The 15,154-nt window shown below is 43.4% G+C and overlaps 1 long non-coding RNA gene across 1 annotated transcript in view; it reads right to left on the bottom strand.

Annotated features, from left to right (window-relative positions):
* Positions 1-9,254: 9,254 nt before the first annotated feature.
* Positions 9,255-15,154, bottom strand: part of LOC310865648 — a 15,141-nt gene continuing 9,241 nt past the window's right edge. Inside the window, exon 4 of the long non-coding RNA XR_014569846.1 lies at positions 9,255-12,494. This is a non-coding gene — a long non-coding RNA (uncharacterized lncRNA). The remainder of the gene's footprint in view (positions 12,495-15,154) is intronic.

Below are 15,154 nucleotides of genomic sequence, written 5' to 3'. Positions count from 1 at the left end.
TATTATTATTATTTTATCCTCATTTTTCATCATTTTTGACCATGGGCTATAGCCCATATCGTACGGCATACTATAGCACGCCGTTTTTCATCATTTTTGCCATTGAGCCCCATTGTAAATTTGAAAGCACTATATTTCTAAAACTATGAAACATTTCAAAGATTCCTTTTCAGGCAAACATGTCCACCGTAAGATGAACCTATAAGTAGGCTAGAATGGGGTTGCTAGGTGTAAGTATGTAGGACTAGTAGCATGCCAAAGTTTGTGCTATTGCCATAGAGAATGCATTGGGCGTTTAAGTTAAATAACTGATAAACTATATAACATTACAAAATAAAAAAGTTCCAGCATGTGTCTCCACAGTAAGCTGAAAAATAAAAAGTGTGAATGGAGTTTCTAGGTGAAAGTGACTTTTGACGTGCCAATATCTGCCATTGAGCCCCATTGTAAAACTCTAAAATTTGACTAATTCACACTGCTTTTTTATTTGTTTTCTTCTTCTGAAATCGGTCTTGAAAGTAAAGACTTGAGTGGGGTTTGAACTCACCATCTCCCGATCATGTGGCAGCGTTCTAACACACTGAGCCACTGGTTCCAGACAATTCATACTGCTTTTTTGTTTGTTTTCTTCCTCTGGAAATCGGTCTTGAAAGTAAAGACTAGGTGGGTTTGGAACTCACCATCTCCCAATCATGTGGCTGCGTTCTAACACACTGAGCCACTTGTTCCAGACAATTCACACTACATTTTTGTTTGTTTTCTTCTTCTGAAATCGGTCTTGAAAGTAAACACTTGAGTGGGGTTTGAACTCACCATCTCCCGATCATGTGGCTGCGTTCTAACACACTGAGTCACTGGTCCCAGAAAATTCACACTGCTTTTTTGTTTGTTTTCTTCCTCTGGAAATCGGTCTTGAAAGTAAAGACTTAAGTGGGTTTGGAACTCACCATCTCCCGATCATGTGGCTGCGTTCTAACACAATGAGCCACTGGTTCCAGACAATTCACACTGCTTTTTTGTTTGTTTTCTTCCTCTGGAAATCGGTCTTGAAAGTAAAGACTTGGGTTTGGAAGAGAGAGAGAGAGAGAGAGAGAGAGAGAGAAAGAGAGAGAGAAAGAGAGAGAGAGAGAGAGAGAGAGAGAGAGAGAGAGAGAGAGAGAGAGAGAGAGAGAGAGAGAGAGAGAGAGAGAGAGAGAGAGAGAGAGAGACTGCCAACACAAACAGGTGGTGAGGGCTGGCTGCTGAGTTCAATGACAGGTAGGAGTTGAATGAAAAGGCCAGCTTCCTTTGATCCCAGAAAAGACAACCACGTTGTCAAAAAATTGTGTTTTACAACCACACCAAAAATGTTGTATTTTAACCACTTAGCCCCTAGCATCCATATTCTGGGGGAGACTTTCCAGGAGTCAGATCTGCAAGATGTAGATACTTTCAGCAAAGATATTTAATGCACACATGGAAAACAGAAAAGTCAATAGAATTGAGCACTGAGGGACTCCGGTCAAAGGTTTAGGTGGTTAAACTGAAAATGGTGTTCTTGTTGTAGACTCTCTTTCAAAGTATAGAGGGAGTATTATGAGATTGGTAAATACACTATAGAAATGTGATTATATTCATTATATTATGCATAGTAGATCACAGTGAAAGATCAATGCGACCAGGGTGAGTCTGAGATGGCCACAAAAATAATATTAGAAAGGAGAGGGATTTTGTGTGTGTGTGTGTGTGTGTGTGTGTGTGTGTGTGTGTGTGTGTGTGTGTGTGTGTGTGTGTGTGTGTGTGTGTGTGTGTGTGTGTGTGTGTGTGTGTGTGTGTGTGTGTGTGTGTGTGTGTGTGTGCGTGCGTGCGCGCGTGCGTGTGCGTGTCCATATTTGGGAATGCCTGACAAATAACTACATATATGGGCATGAAAGGGACACAGACATAATAACTGGGTGGGGCATGTATTTCCATTTTCCAACTTGCATCGTTCCAAGTATGACAGTACCCGACGGCTCGCCCCTTTTCCAACTCGCCCCAAGGGGCAAAGATCGGTCGCCCCAATGGGAAGATCGGTTGCCCCAAAGCCGGGAGAAGTCGCCCCCAAAAGTCCGGAGAAGTCGCCCCCAAAAGTCTGAACAAGTCGCCCGTAAAACCGTTGTATTTTAGAGGTAACAGCAGAGAGAGAGAGAGAGAGAGAGAGAGAGAGATTTTTACCTGTGCTTTTAAACAGAGAGAGAGATTTTTACATGTAGCTGTTATGTCTCACTGACAGCTGTTTGATTGTGCTGCGCTCGTTGCATATTCCTGTGTTGCCTTTGTGATGATTGGGGGGATTATCTGGGATGGACTACTTCAATCTTGACATACAACATGATGTGTGATGATGTTGCTTTGCTGTTGTTATTATGACTCTGAGTTTTGAAAGTAAAGAAGAGTTGTGTTTAAGCTGTGTCATGGTCCACTAATATTATAGCCTACATTATAGACCCATGTCATGTGACTATAGTATAGTAGCACGCACGAGCACGTGTCCGTGAAAAATAGGAGCTGCCTGGAGGTGTAACAATAGCGGAGATGTCTTGCTGCGTGATTAACACGCACGCGTTGTCACGGCAGGAACGTGGAAACGTTGACAGGGTGAGAGAGAATCGCGCTGACATATTCTTAACCCGTCACCGACGTGAGACTGATAAATATGCGCGCATGGCGAGATTGGTATCACAACCCCAGTTTTATCAATTACGAGAAAGAGAGAGAGAGAGAGAGAGAACTATTTTTGTCTCCAAAGATGACTCTAATGCAAGGGCATTAGAGCTATGGACCAGAGCTAAACATATTAGCCTAAAAAGATGCATAGCCGATTACTACCTCATGAAAATTATAGGTTTATGGGCGTGTCTGTGTATGTTTAAAGCGATTTCCACAAGTTGCTATATGAAAGTAAATAAGTAGGCCTAGATAATCGATCATAGGTCTAGACTAGACCTTCTGTGGAACCACGGCCTACAAATTCAAATTAATCACTAATTCCCCAAAACGTATTTTGAGATTAGCCTCCAATATAGATTAGATTGTAGCCTGTACTGTATGATGGATTGAGAAGTAGGTTAGAATATAAATAAACGAACGATGAGAGACGTGGCTCGAGGCCAATACTTTATCACTATTGTGGCCGTGGCTGGAATTCAGCCTGTCCTGTCCTGTCTCAACATGCTTTCACTGTTTACGTTTGAGAGGCCGTGCAGTCCTTATAACACAGTCTACATGCAGCATGCTGCAGTTAGAGGCCGTGCAGTCCTTATAACACAGTCTGCATGCAGCATGCTACAGTTAGAGGCCGTGCAGTCCTTATAACACAGTCTACATGCAGCATGCTGCAGTTAGAGGCCGTGCAGTCCTTATAACAAAGTCTACATGCAGCATGCTGCAGTTAGAGGCCGTGCAGTCCTTATAACACAGTCTGCATGCAGCATGCTGCAGTTAGAGGCCGTGCAGTCCTTATAACACAGTCTGCATGCAGCATGCTGCAGTTAGAGGCCGTGCAGTCCTTATAACACAGTCTGCATGCAGCATGCTGCAGTTAGAGGCCGTGCAGTCCTTATAACACAGTCTGCATCCAGCATGCTACAGTTAGATCTATGCAAAAACAACCAAACTCATTTATTGCACTGCAGTGAGACAGGCAGCTCATTTTAAACCATTAACTAATATACATTTAAGCAGGGCTAAATTGTATATCCTATTAATTTTAAATGATAGGCCTATATTTTAATAAACAATGATTTATTTTAATAATAATAATAATAATAATAATAATAATAATAATAATAATAATAATAATAATAATAATAATAATAATGAATATTTGGTTTTACATCTTTAAATAATAATACAAAATATTCAGGATATAATAGGCTACACTGCTATGACATGTTGATATTGATTGTGCCGCTCAGCAAAAACACCACAAACAATGGCGTCTCTATAATTTCCCAGGGCCTCAACACGAGACTAAACCCCTCCTATAATCTCGCCTCAATCTATACCATGGCACAGGGACTGTGAAAGTTATAGTGAGTAGCCTACTGTCAGGTGATCTGGTCTGTCTGTCTGTCTGTCTGTCTGTCTGTCTGTCTGTCTGTCTGTCTGTCTGTCTGTCTCTCTGTCTCTCTCTGTCTCTCTCTCTCTCTCTCTCTCTCTCTCTCTCTCTCTCTCTCTCTCTCTCTCTGACTGCTCTGAGCTCTCCACTGCCAAGGTCACCTTTCAGAGAGAGGTGGATGTATTCCGAGGTGCTGACAGAAACGTCTCGTGTTATGAACCGGCCGCGGTTTGGTTCTCGCCCCGTGGCCCTTGTTCCAAAGGTGTGCTGCCAACAGCCTCTCCTCTCCTGCATGTAGTAAAGGACGGAGGTGCAACAAGGAAGGAGGGGCTGAGACCAGCAGCACAGCCGTGACAACATGTTATCCCAAGCATCGGATACCTTTGGTTATTAGTTGGACTTGTCTTGGACTAAGCACAGCACAGACTCTCCTTCGGCAAGGATTTTCTACTTAAACTGAGCTGTGCACAATGTCATGTTAAAATAATCGCATCTCTCTCTCTCTCTCTCTCTCTCTCTCTCTCTCTCTCTCTCTCTCTCTCTCTCTCTCTCTCTCTCTCTCTCTCTCTCTCTCTCACTCTCAAATTTTTCTTCTCTTATAAATCGGGCGTCTGGCACGTAGGCCTACTAGCACGCACGTCTCCCACCTGGCCTACATATCTATTCATAGGCTCCCGCCGTCGTGCGCCACGACGAGCAGCGCGCGTTTGGAACAATATTGCAAAATGTCATGAGCCACAGACGGTTGCCATGCTGTCTCTCTACACAAGGCCATTCGAGATAAAAGACACTAATGTTACTTTCAATAATGTTTAGGGAAATATTCTGGCCATTGGGGATTGAGGAGTAATAGGGTCCTACTATATGCGCACAGCTATATTCGAATAAATGGTGCATGCATACATGCACGGTTTATTTGGGAAAGTGGAAATGTGATTAAAGTAAACGGGGAATTTCCGACAGTTGAATTGCCTTACACATCAAAGATATTGGCGCTATTACTATGTTTTTATATATAAAGAAAATAATACTAATTGCAAAAAAATGCTTCTCTTATGTTTGTTTACTTGCTGAGTTGCTGGCCATGCATCCATGCGCGCGCGCGCGTGTGTGTGCGTGTGTGTGTGTGTGTGTGTGTGTGTGTGTGTGTGTGTGTGTGTGTGTGTGTGTGTGGCCCACTCAGTTTATTCACGTCACAGTAATTACGTCGGTATTCCTTATGGTCATTTGGAAAAGGGAGAGTATCGCATGTGTTTGACGTGGTCACGTGGGGGCATCAGCCAAAGTCCCCCAGACTTTATGTAACTCGATATCATGACTTCATCCCCTCTCGACACGAAGCGTCTACAACAATCATTGTTCCACCGATATATCGGCTGGCCTACATCTCTGACAGTCGCCCCTTCTTTTGAAAACGCTTTCAAGTATTAAACGAAGCCCTTTTCCTCTATTCAGCCATCGAAAGAAGAGGAATTTGGAAAATAAACAATACATCATTTCTCCTATATATATATATGAATAATCCTGCTGCTGTTGTTTTTACTCTATTCCCAAACGCCGAGGATTCATTTGATATAGCTTAAAAAATAACCATGCATTTTAGAACACGCATGCCATGTGTCTATTATGGATAAGGCACGCCGAAGACCTCGAGAACTGCTGTGGCCTTTAATTTAGAACCTCGTTTTTCAGGCCTAATGGAACTAATAGCATAACAGTTAATCAAGTTACTTTCCTATCCTCTCTCTCGCTTGCATTTCTAATTTTCTGTCCGCAGTGGCTTGGGTTAAACAAATGAAACACGCTCCCCCCTCCTCTCTTTCTGTGAAATCTCAGAGGGGACCATATGCAGAGCCAACGTTGCTGGAGCCTTTGCGTTATAGTCGTGCATAGAAAGAGAGAGAAGAAGATAATGAGGGCCTGGTTGTATTAAATGGACAAACAGCAATCCGCCATCTCCTGACCCCTCGGTGCTCTGCTCGGCTCCATTGATCATCGTCCCTTATGAGATAATGCAATTACAAACATCAATAAGGAGCTGCGAGGGGAATCATTATGCGGTGACAGTGATAAATGATGCTGCACAAAATAGCGGGCTTCTCTCAAACAATCCGTGTGCCCAAGGGGCTTTTGAGGGCCGGGCCCAGTCACCAAGGAGACGGATGACATCCAACATGGCTCCTGCGCAACAGTCCTCGGCTGGCGGCTGCTCGCTCTCGCTCTCTCTCTCTCTCTCTCTCTCTCTCTCGCTCTCTCTCTCTCTCTCTCTCTCTCTCTCTCCCCACATCCACTTTTGTCCTCCCCATCTCCATTTGTTTTCAAAACCAACTGCCACACGACCTTTGAAGGTATAACTTGAGATTTTGGAAACTTCAGGAGCTATATGGGCAATTTTAGCCTGCACAATTTATATATTTTGTCTTACACTGTAGGCCTATTTATACCCAGTCATAGAGCTTGGGGGAGTGCTAACCTATATTGTTCCCTAAAAAGAGCATGCAGGAAGGGGTGTTTTTGTTGTTGTTATTATATTTAATAATAATAATAATAATAATATGTTATGCAGCATATATATATATATATATATATATATATATATATATATATATATATATATATATATATATATATATATATATATCCTATAGCCTACGTATAATGTAGTAGGCCGTAAGTAGGCCTATAACCATCTCATCATCACTGACAGTAAACTAGTCTCTCAGGGCCGGTAAAGGCTATAGCCTATAACAAAGTGCAATAAGACTTTTCATTGTATCAGGTTACAACATGTTACACAGACTGATACCGTTCAGTATATATAGGCCGATTGATTTGAACTATAATTCATAAAAATACAAATAAAATCATATTGACGCAAATGTTGCTTGCACAGCGCGCACACACAAGCACACACGCGCGCGCGCGTGTCTGTATCTGTATCTTAATCCTCAAATATGTGGAATATGCCGTTTGCAGACTTTGACTCAATCGACAAAATGCTAAACCAACATCAACATGCATCAGCATGTGGTGCTGCTGCATGCAGAACACACGAGGGACTTGGATGAATAGAGACCCACCTAGCCATACACATTACCGCCGAGATTTGTCATGGCTTGTAGGGCAAGTTGAAGGGAGCAGGAGGCATACCGTTTCTCGTCGAAAGTTTGGGAGTTGAACCGGAGGCACACATATCTGCGGGGCAGGGGCTGACAGAATGGCGGGGCCCGCTGTGGCCGTGCCGGGGTTGATGTGGGAGGAAGGCGGGCCTGTTCGGGCACCTCCACCGGTCTGGAACACATTTCTACTCCATTCATTACTTTGACAGTTCACTCCGCGGTCAGCCGTGTGTGTGTGTGTGTGTGTGTGTGTGTGTGTGTGTGTGTGTGTGTGTGTGCGTGAGTGTGTGCGTGCGTGTGTGTGTGCGTGTGTGTGTGTGAAAGAGAGAGAGAGAGAGAGAGAGAGAGAGCGAGCGAGAGCTAGTTGAATAAGTTGAATAATAATACATTTCAGTTTTGTTGAAAATGTGTTGAAATTAATTACAGCAACTATAGACAATAACATCTAGGAGTGTTTAAAACTTCAGCAGACATAGCAAGTCTAATTACAACTAATATCAGTGAAAAATGTCCAAGCATAAACACAGACGATATAACATTTGAGATCAGAGGACATTTGCAAGTAACTCCTATATCACAACTTATCCATTTCCTGTTTGATCTCTAGCATTTGTATAAACACGTCACGTCAAGTGCAGATTTACAGTGTGTAACCCGGCGTGAGTGCACTTTTAAACTTTATATGCCCGTGCGTAAAAGGAGAGTTGGGTATTTGCGCCTGTGTTAAAAGCCTTGTTATGGACAGTTCCCCAGGCCGCCTACAGAGGGCAGTGTAACATGTATTTATGTCTACTGCAGTCTCCACAGAGCCCAGCAGCGAGAGGCTCAGGAATTCAAATTTCAGGCTTGGATTTTCCTGCTATGGATAATAGAGGAGAAGCGAAACAATTAAAACGTCGCCTGGATTTTTAAGAGCGTTTTTTTTTTTTCCTTCTTCTGCTTCTTCTTCTTCTTCCATGAGTGTAAATAGCATTCACTTCGGAGAAGGCTGTAAAAAATACAATAGTTGCGAACTTGCGAGCAAACGGTGGGTTGGAGTCTGGGAGAGGAGGGGAGGGACGGGAGCCTATTGATTTATAAGCTCATATTGTTCAGGATAAAAAGAGACTCTCTTGTACGGCTATGCGCTCCGAGTTCTTTGTAAAGCTCGCTTGGGATTCAGGCGCCGTTCGTCCAAATGTATCAATTAAAGGCAGATCAAACTTGGGTCGTCTCTTCACCTTCCTGCCAGTGGTGACTCCTGAAAATGGGTGTATCTAGGAGACAACAGTGGACCCGGAGCACCGTGCTTCAAGCACTGGAGCCGTTTGACTCGGAGCAACAACAACGCGCGAGGGAGAATTAACCTCCCCATTTAAATGTTTGTGGCAATTTTATTTAAATGAATTTCAAATGCTAAATGAGGGGTAACTATCCATTCTGTAATGTTTTAACGTCACGTCTCTTCTCTACTCCCCCCACACACGCACGCACGCGCACCCCCCCCCCCCCCCCCCCCACACACACACACACACGCACAGCGAGAAGAATTCCTGCACACACAGGATATATGTGCATTTGTTGCGCATTTTTACCATCATACGACAACCATAGAATAGGCTACTTTCTTCAAGGACTCTATAACTATGGTCCAGTAGGTTACATTTGCACACTCATAAATTGGTGAAATAACATTATGGATTTTTGTAATAATGTGCAATATGTGCTATAGAACAAAATAAGAACGTAAACAAACGCATATAGGGCAGTGTAACCAATACAAGATATAGTGTCCAGTCCAGTTTTTAAGTTTGTCAACCTGTGGATATTTATTTTGTCAACCTATATGGATATCTATAGTAATACTCAATAACAATATCAGTGTTCTGTTGTTCCAAAAATAATTGGTTACTGGATACTGCTGCCCCAATAGGCTTATACTGCCAGCATTATTCATATGGGAGTAAAACATTTCTTGTGGTGTCTGGTCTTAAAGTTAAATATAATTTTTCACATTTCTATACCAAGATAACGTGAGACTATGAGTTGTTTTCTTTTTTTTTTTTGCACAAATTTGTTTTATTTACAAGAAAGATGTACATTATACCCTTCAAAGGAAAACCATAACAAACATGACTTCTCTTTAAAGGAATCTTAAGATGTGTGTAATACATGTTTGAAGCAAATGGATAAAGGATGTATTGATAGCACACATGAGGACACACGCACGCACGCACAGTCACACACACACACACACACACACATACACAGGCATACATTGAATGTGCAAAGTATGTGCACAAATTATGCACACACACACACAAACACATCCGCACTGTGTGCGTGTTATTTTTTTATTTTTTTTACATTCTCTCCTGTCTGATGATACGTACTACTGTACATCATCCGGTTAATCAAAATGAATGGACTGTGTTATGTGGACCTTTTCTCATATAGCCTCTTCTACCGTAAGGCCTGCTGTAAGTGGAGTAGCCCCAGCCGTCTACCGTGGCCTGCTGTAAGTGGAGTAGCCTCAGCCTCTTCTACCGTGGCCTGCTGTAAGTGGAGTAGAGCCCCAGCCGTCTACCGTGGCCTGCTGTAAGTGGAGTAGAGCCCCAGCCGTCTACCGTGGCCTGCTGTAAGTGGAGTAGAGCCCCAGCCGTCTCTACCGTGGCCTGCTGTAAGTGGAGTAGCCTCAGCCGTCTACCGTGGCCTGCTGTAAGTGGAGTAGACTCAGCCGTCTATCTACCGTGGCCTGCTGTAAGTGGAGTAGCCTCAGCCGTCTACCGTGGCCTGCTGTAAGTGGAGTAGACTCAGCCGTCTATCTACCGTGGCCTGCTGTAAGTGGAGTAGCCTCAGCCTGTGCCATTTCTGGTCTAGAGAGGCGGGTGCCGGCGAAAACAACCGGTGGATCCTATTGGTTCACCGATATGGGCGCCTGCCCCCGGCCCCCCTCCTTCCCTCCCGTCCCCGGTAGAAAACAGCAGAGAACACTGACGTCACCAAATGTGGAGCGACGCCCCTCTGCACTGTTATTGGTGCGGGAAATACAAGTGGGCTCCCACTTCTTATATGACAGGTTTTCCAATGGGTTTCCCCAGGCTTTTCTTTTTGAGCCCAATGCGAAGGAAAATAAAAGCCTGGCTACCGATGCTATGGAGTGGAGTAAGGCCGGTTCAAACACCAGGGAGAGAGAATCCATTGGATATGCAAATGCTGGGCCTTGTTACATCAATAATACTCTGGTATTGACAGTTAATAGGTCCTCAATCATTGATACACTTGGGAGGAGTGGGAAAAAACATCAACCTGGGTGTAACACTCCACACAGCATGTTAGTTTAACTGTAAATATGGACAGGGACCAATTTTTTGCGGCATTGCTGGAAGTATTATTATTAGACACCAGCGAACGCAATCTAAACGGTGTTGTGTTTTGGTTAGCCAGCCATGATGTTTGTTAGGCTTTGTTGACTTTCTGTGTAAATGTGTAAACCAGTTGTTCCCAAAGTGGGGTACGGGGACCCCCAGGGTTCCTTGAGAGAGTCCCCAGCTAAATGATAGTTTGGAACTAAATGGACCCTTTTATGGGTCTGTAACTCTGAGACGGTACAAATGGAACCATTTGGTTCCATTTGTACACTCTCAGAGTTAAATGAACATTGATTTTACAATATAAATTGCTGGTCTCAGAGATAGAAATGCCATTAAATGGGGGTCCGTAGACTAATGCATGTCAAACTGGGTGTTGAGAATCACTGGTAGAGCCGTAAATATCTTCTCTTATGGGGCTCCTTGGCATATCTTTTCAAATGGGGTTCCATGGGTCGATTAGTGTCAATTTGGGGGTCCTTGAAATGAAAAGGTTTGGGAACCACTGCTGTAGACGGTAAAGGAGCAGCAGTACTGTATGTACAGTATGTAGCAGTATAGGCCTATTAGCAGCCAGACATGGAGGCTACTAGCGGCTGAGTCTACTGTATACCCCATCATATATTATCGCCATCACAAGCGTTCACAGGAAAATCGTCAGTGTTAATTTAACTTGGAGTGTGCAAACATACACTTTGTTGTAGAAGTGGTTAAATTAACGCTGAGAATATTAACTGCGTTCCCACTCTCTCTCTCTCTCTCACCCACCCATAATGAAAGGCCTGGGGGAAAAAAAGGGAAAAAGCAACAAGATTGATCGAATTGTCTTGTTTATTCACGTGATCCTTTTTTTTCTCGTCCTTTTGAAAACGCAAGGTGATTCAAAAACGGTAGGGGCAGAGGGGGGTAGGTGGGGTCAGAGGTTAAAGTTCATGGAGAGACGGCACACACATAGTGTGGAAAGAAACCAGAGAAAGAAAAGAAAAAAGTTCACATCCTTAAAAAAAAAAAAAAAAAAAAAAAATCTATTAGAAACAACATAATATGCAGAACAATACAATAGCATTTACAATACTTAAATTCCCAGTTCTCATGAGAGTCCCGCGTTAAATTGTACAACTGTATACAGTATGCTTTCCTCCTCTCGACCTCCTGCATTAGGAGTTGATATAGTTATAGTACTTTCACTCTTTTTCTTTTCTTTACCGCTCAAATCTCTCTTCCACTCCTCGGATCACTCTTATTATTCTCTCTGTTTTTAGTTTGTTTTTGTTTTTTCTTATAAAAAAAAAGAAAAGTCACCTCTTTTCGCTTTTGCCAGTGTCCCGTCAATTGCGGGCGCGGCGGCCATCTCATTGCCGCCGGAGCCGTAAGCGCTGTTCGCTGAATGTCTCTTTTAATTCATCAAAGAGTCTGTGAATCAATATATTTAGATCGCCGGGTGCCTCGTCAAAAAAGACGAACCCCAACTTTGTCTTTTATGTTTGTTTTTGTCGTGAAAAACTCGCAATCACTTGCTTCTGACGGAAGATCCCCATGGGATCCAAGTGGCCGAGGTGTTGGGGGGGGGGGGGGGGGGGTTCTGGTGCCCACCCACAGGAGGAAAGGTGGTGGGTTGGCAGTGCGGGTGGTGTTGGTGTCGGGAGGTGGGGGCATCGAGGTGGTGCGCAGGAGAGGGACTGGTTTAAGGTGAGGCTTGTTCCTTCTTTGTGCGTGAACGTTGCTGTGAAAAAGGGGCCTGTAATCACGCAGGCACTCATGGAAAAGAAAAAAGGCTCCCCACGGTGCGGACGAATGCCGAATTGGAATTTGAACATGTCCCATCCAGGTCTTGATGATGGCTGGACAGAAGAGGTTGTTGGGAGTTGTAGTCAGGAAGTCCCATCCCCTCGTGCTCGGTAGGCCTCTGTGAGACAGCTAATCACCCCGGTGTGCCTCGCCATCCTGCGGTAGGAAATAGAAGAACCCAAATGTTGGAATATAGAGTGTGCTATTTAACATAGACATTTTATGAATGCATGAAGTCAAACACATTGACATGTAAAAACAGCAGCTCATTATATGTTTTTATGTCAAACAAACAACGTGCAAAAGCATGGGAACATTCAGCGAAAATAGGCAATCTACAAGCTCATCACGTTGACGTGAGAGATGAGTTAAACATAAACATGAATCTATTTCTGAAAGAAAGTGCATCATTGCATCACTTGCAGGTGTGAAAACTCGTGAAACACAGCAGGGAGGGGAGCATTATGTTGGCATAGGTTTCATAAATACAAACAATACAATCCTGTGTTAGTATAACCCTGAGAGTGTAAAGACCGACCATGATCGCGGATCCCTTAGGAAATAGTGGTCCATTTTTAGTTCAATTGACACTGAGGGTTTTACTCTGCAGTATGTAACTATCCCTCTGGCTGTCTGACTTTACAGAAATGTAGGTCAGAGTGCCAGGCCTGTCCTTCACTGAGGTCATCATGTGTGTGTTTGTGTGCGAGAGACACGGAGAGTGTGAGCGAGTGAGAGGAAGATAGAAGAAGGGGGAGAGAGAGAGAGAGCTCTAGAATTGGAAGGTTTACTGTGTTAATCCTCCACTCTGGGTGAGGCTGCTTTAACAGTAGGAGGATGGCTTACAGGCCAAACATGATGGACTGGAAGTGTTACTATAAGGGCCGGCGCTTAACATTTCCTGGATAATCTCTTTAACTGCGCTAAAAGGAAAACTTAAATTTACTCTCAGATGGATCATTCCGTTTCCAGCCAACTATAAGAGTGACCTCATGTGACATCCTGTGGGACAAGCAAGGGAGATCAAAATCAATTAATGGTTCCAGATAATTACAATGTATTAACTGGATGATACGATACCACACGACTGGTATTATGGGAGGACGGCTGCATAAGAACCAGTCATAAGAATAACTATTAGAACTCCCCCAGGGGTCTATTCTATTCCTTGGCCTACTTCCTTTTCCCTTTACACCAAATATCTTCACAGAAAATAGCCAAATGGCAATTAGGGACGTTAGGGTTGAAGCAATGTAGTTGATTCTAATATTTTGAATTCTAACAAACAGAAGCTGTGACAAAAAATAAACCATGGATCTGTCCTTTTTTAGGTAAAATATCACTCAAAAAGGCAGCAACCTTTAATCAATACGAATGGACATATGCACATAGGTAAATGTCATGAAGCCTCTTTATAGTTTGATAAACGAGGAAACAGAATCCAACTTTCCCCTCTTGTCCCCCCTCAACCCTCTCTCTCTCTCTCTCTCTCTAAAGGCAACAATAGCCCCCATCCATCTTTGCGGGCGGAGAGATGCCACCGAGGAACGGCTAGCCATTGTTGTCAAAACCAAAGTAGAGAGAGGTGAGGCTTGCGGCCGCCCCCGTCACCTGAGAGCGCTCGGGTCCCGTCCACGCGTGTGCCGCGCTACACAATGGCCTGAGAGGTTCCACTGAAGGACTCACAATGGGAGGCAGGGAAAAGGACAAGGAGGTGCACCGGGAGGACAAAAGAGGGCTGGACAAAGTGGGACTCTTGACTCCTGAAGATGTTACATCTGAGGCAACAGTAAACACCCATTTGATATGTGTAAGAATAATGCACCCTGAATCGATTCATTCATCACTTTGAGCATCCACACGCGTCTGGTGAGGAGAGGTAAGTCCACACTTATATTCAAAGTAAGTGGGCCGCAATGACGACGTCAGACCCATTCACACCTAAATGGCACTGACAATCTAATTGATTTCAACTTGAGCAGTATTATAAATATAATTCAGATTGGTAAGATTACAGGGATATGGGTTTCAGTAATCATAGAAAAAGAGTTATTTATTTTACAGTTTTTCTTGTATAGTCTTCTGCACCACTATAGGCTTTCAGTGAAAGTCTCATGGATAGGCTGAATACAGCAACCAGTAAGATGATAGGAACCACCCCTTTGTTCCTACACGTCATGGGATCTAGCAACAACCTTTTAGCAACGTCTGTGCTCTTTTGTGCTTTTCTTCTTAAATCGTTTTCATCAAGTAGCCTGATAGAAGAAAAGATCCTGTTTCACTTGCGAATAAAAATGTAATGGGAATCACAACGTTTCGGTCCGGAGACCTTCATCAGGTTATCTTGTTATACGATTTTCTTCCTTACGGGGTTAGGAAACATCATTCTGTAATGGCAAAAATCGTAAAAAGGCATCCTAACTTCAGAGAGGAGAAGATTAAACACTTGGCAAGTTTGTGTAATGACCACCCTGGTGCTGGGTGAAGACAAAGGTTTCTTTGCTGTGCCTCAGTATCTTCAAAGAGGCTACGCTAACACTTTTAACCACTTTCAACCTGGCGTCACTATTTTGGGCATGTCATAATATGCAACATTTTTCAAAAATTAGACAGACATCTAAAATAACAGATCTATATGGGACACGTGGTGAGCTTGTAGATCGGCTATTTTCACTATTCATTGTGCGACTAAGTATGATTAAGTATATACTGGGCTAAATCTATGCTAGAGTTGCTAACCGCTTACACCGACCTGTTATTCAGGAGAGTGACTATGCTGGTTGTTGTTTGCTGTGTTAACGAGAGCTTCTCTGATG

Source organism: Protomyctophum parallelum (genome assembly GCF_964188405.1).
Source record: "Protomyctophum parallelum genome assembly, chromosome: 10".
Lineage (NCBI taxonomy): Eukaryota > Metazoa > Chordata > Actinopteri > Myctophiformes > Myctophidae > Protomyctophum > Protomyctophum parallelum.
The sequence above is the reverse complement of the archived record's forward strand: the minus strand, read 5'-3'. Positions and strand labels throughout refer to the sequence as shown.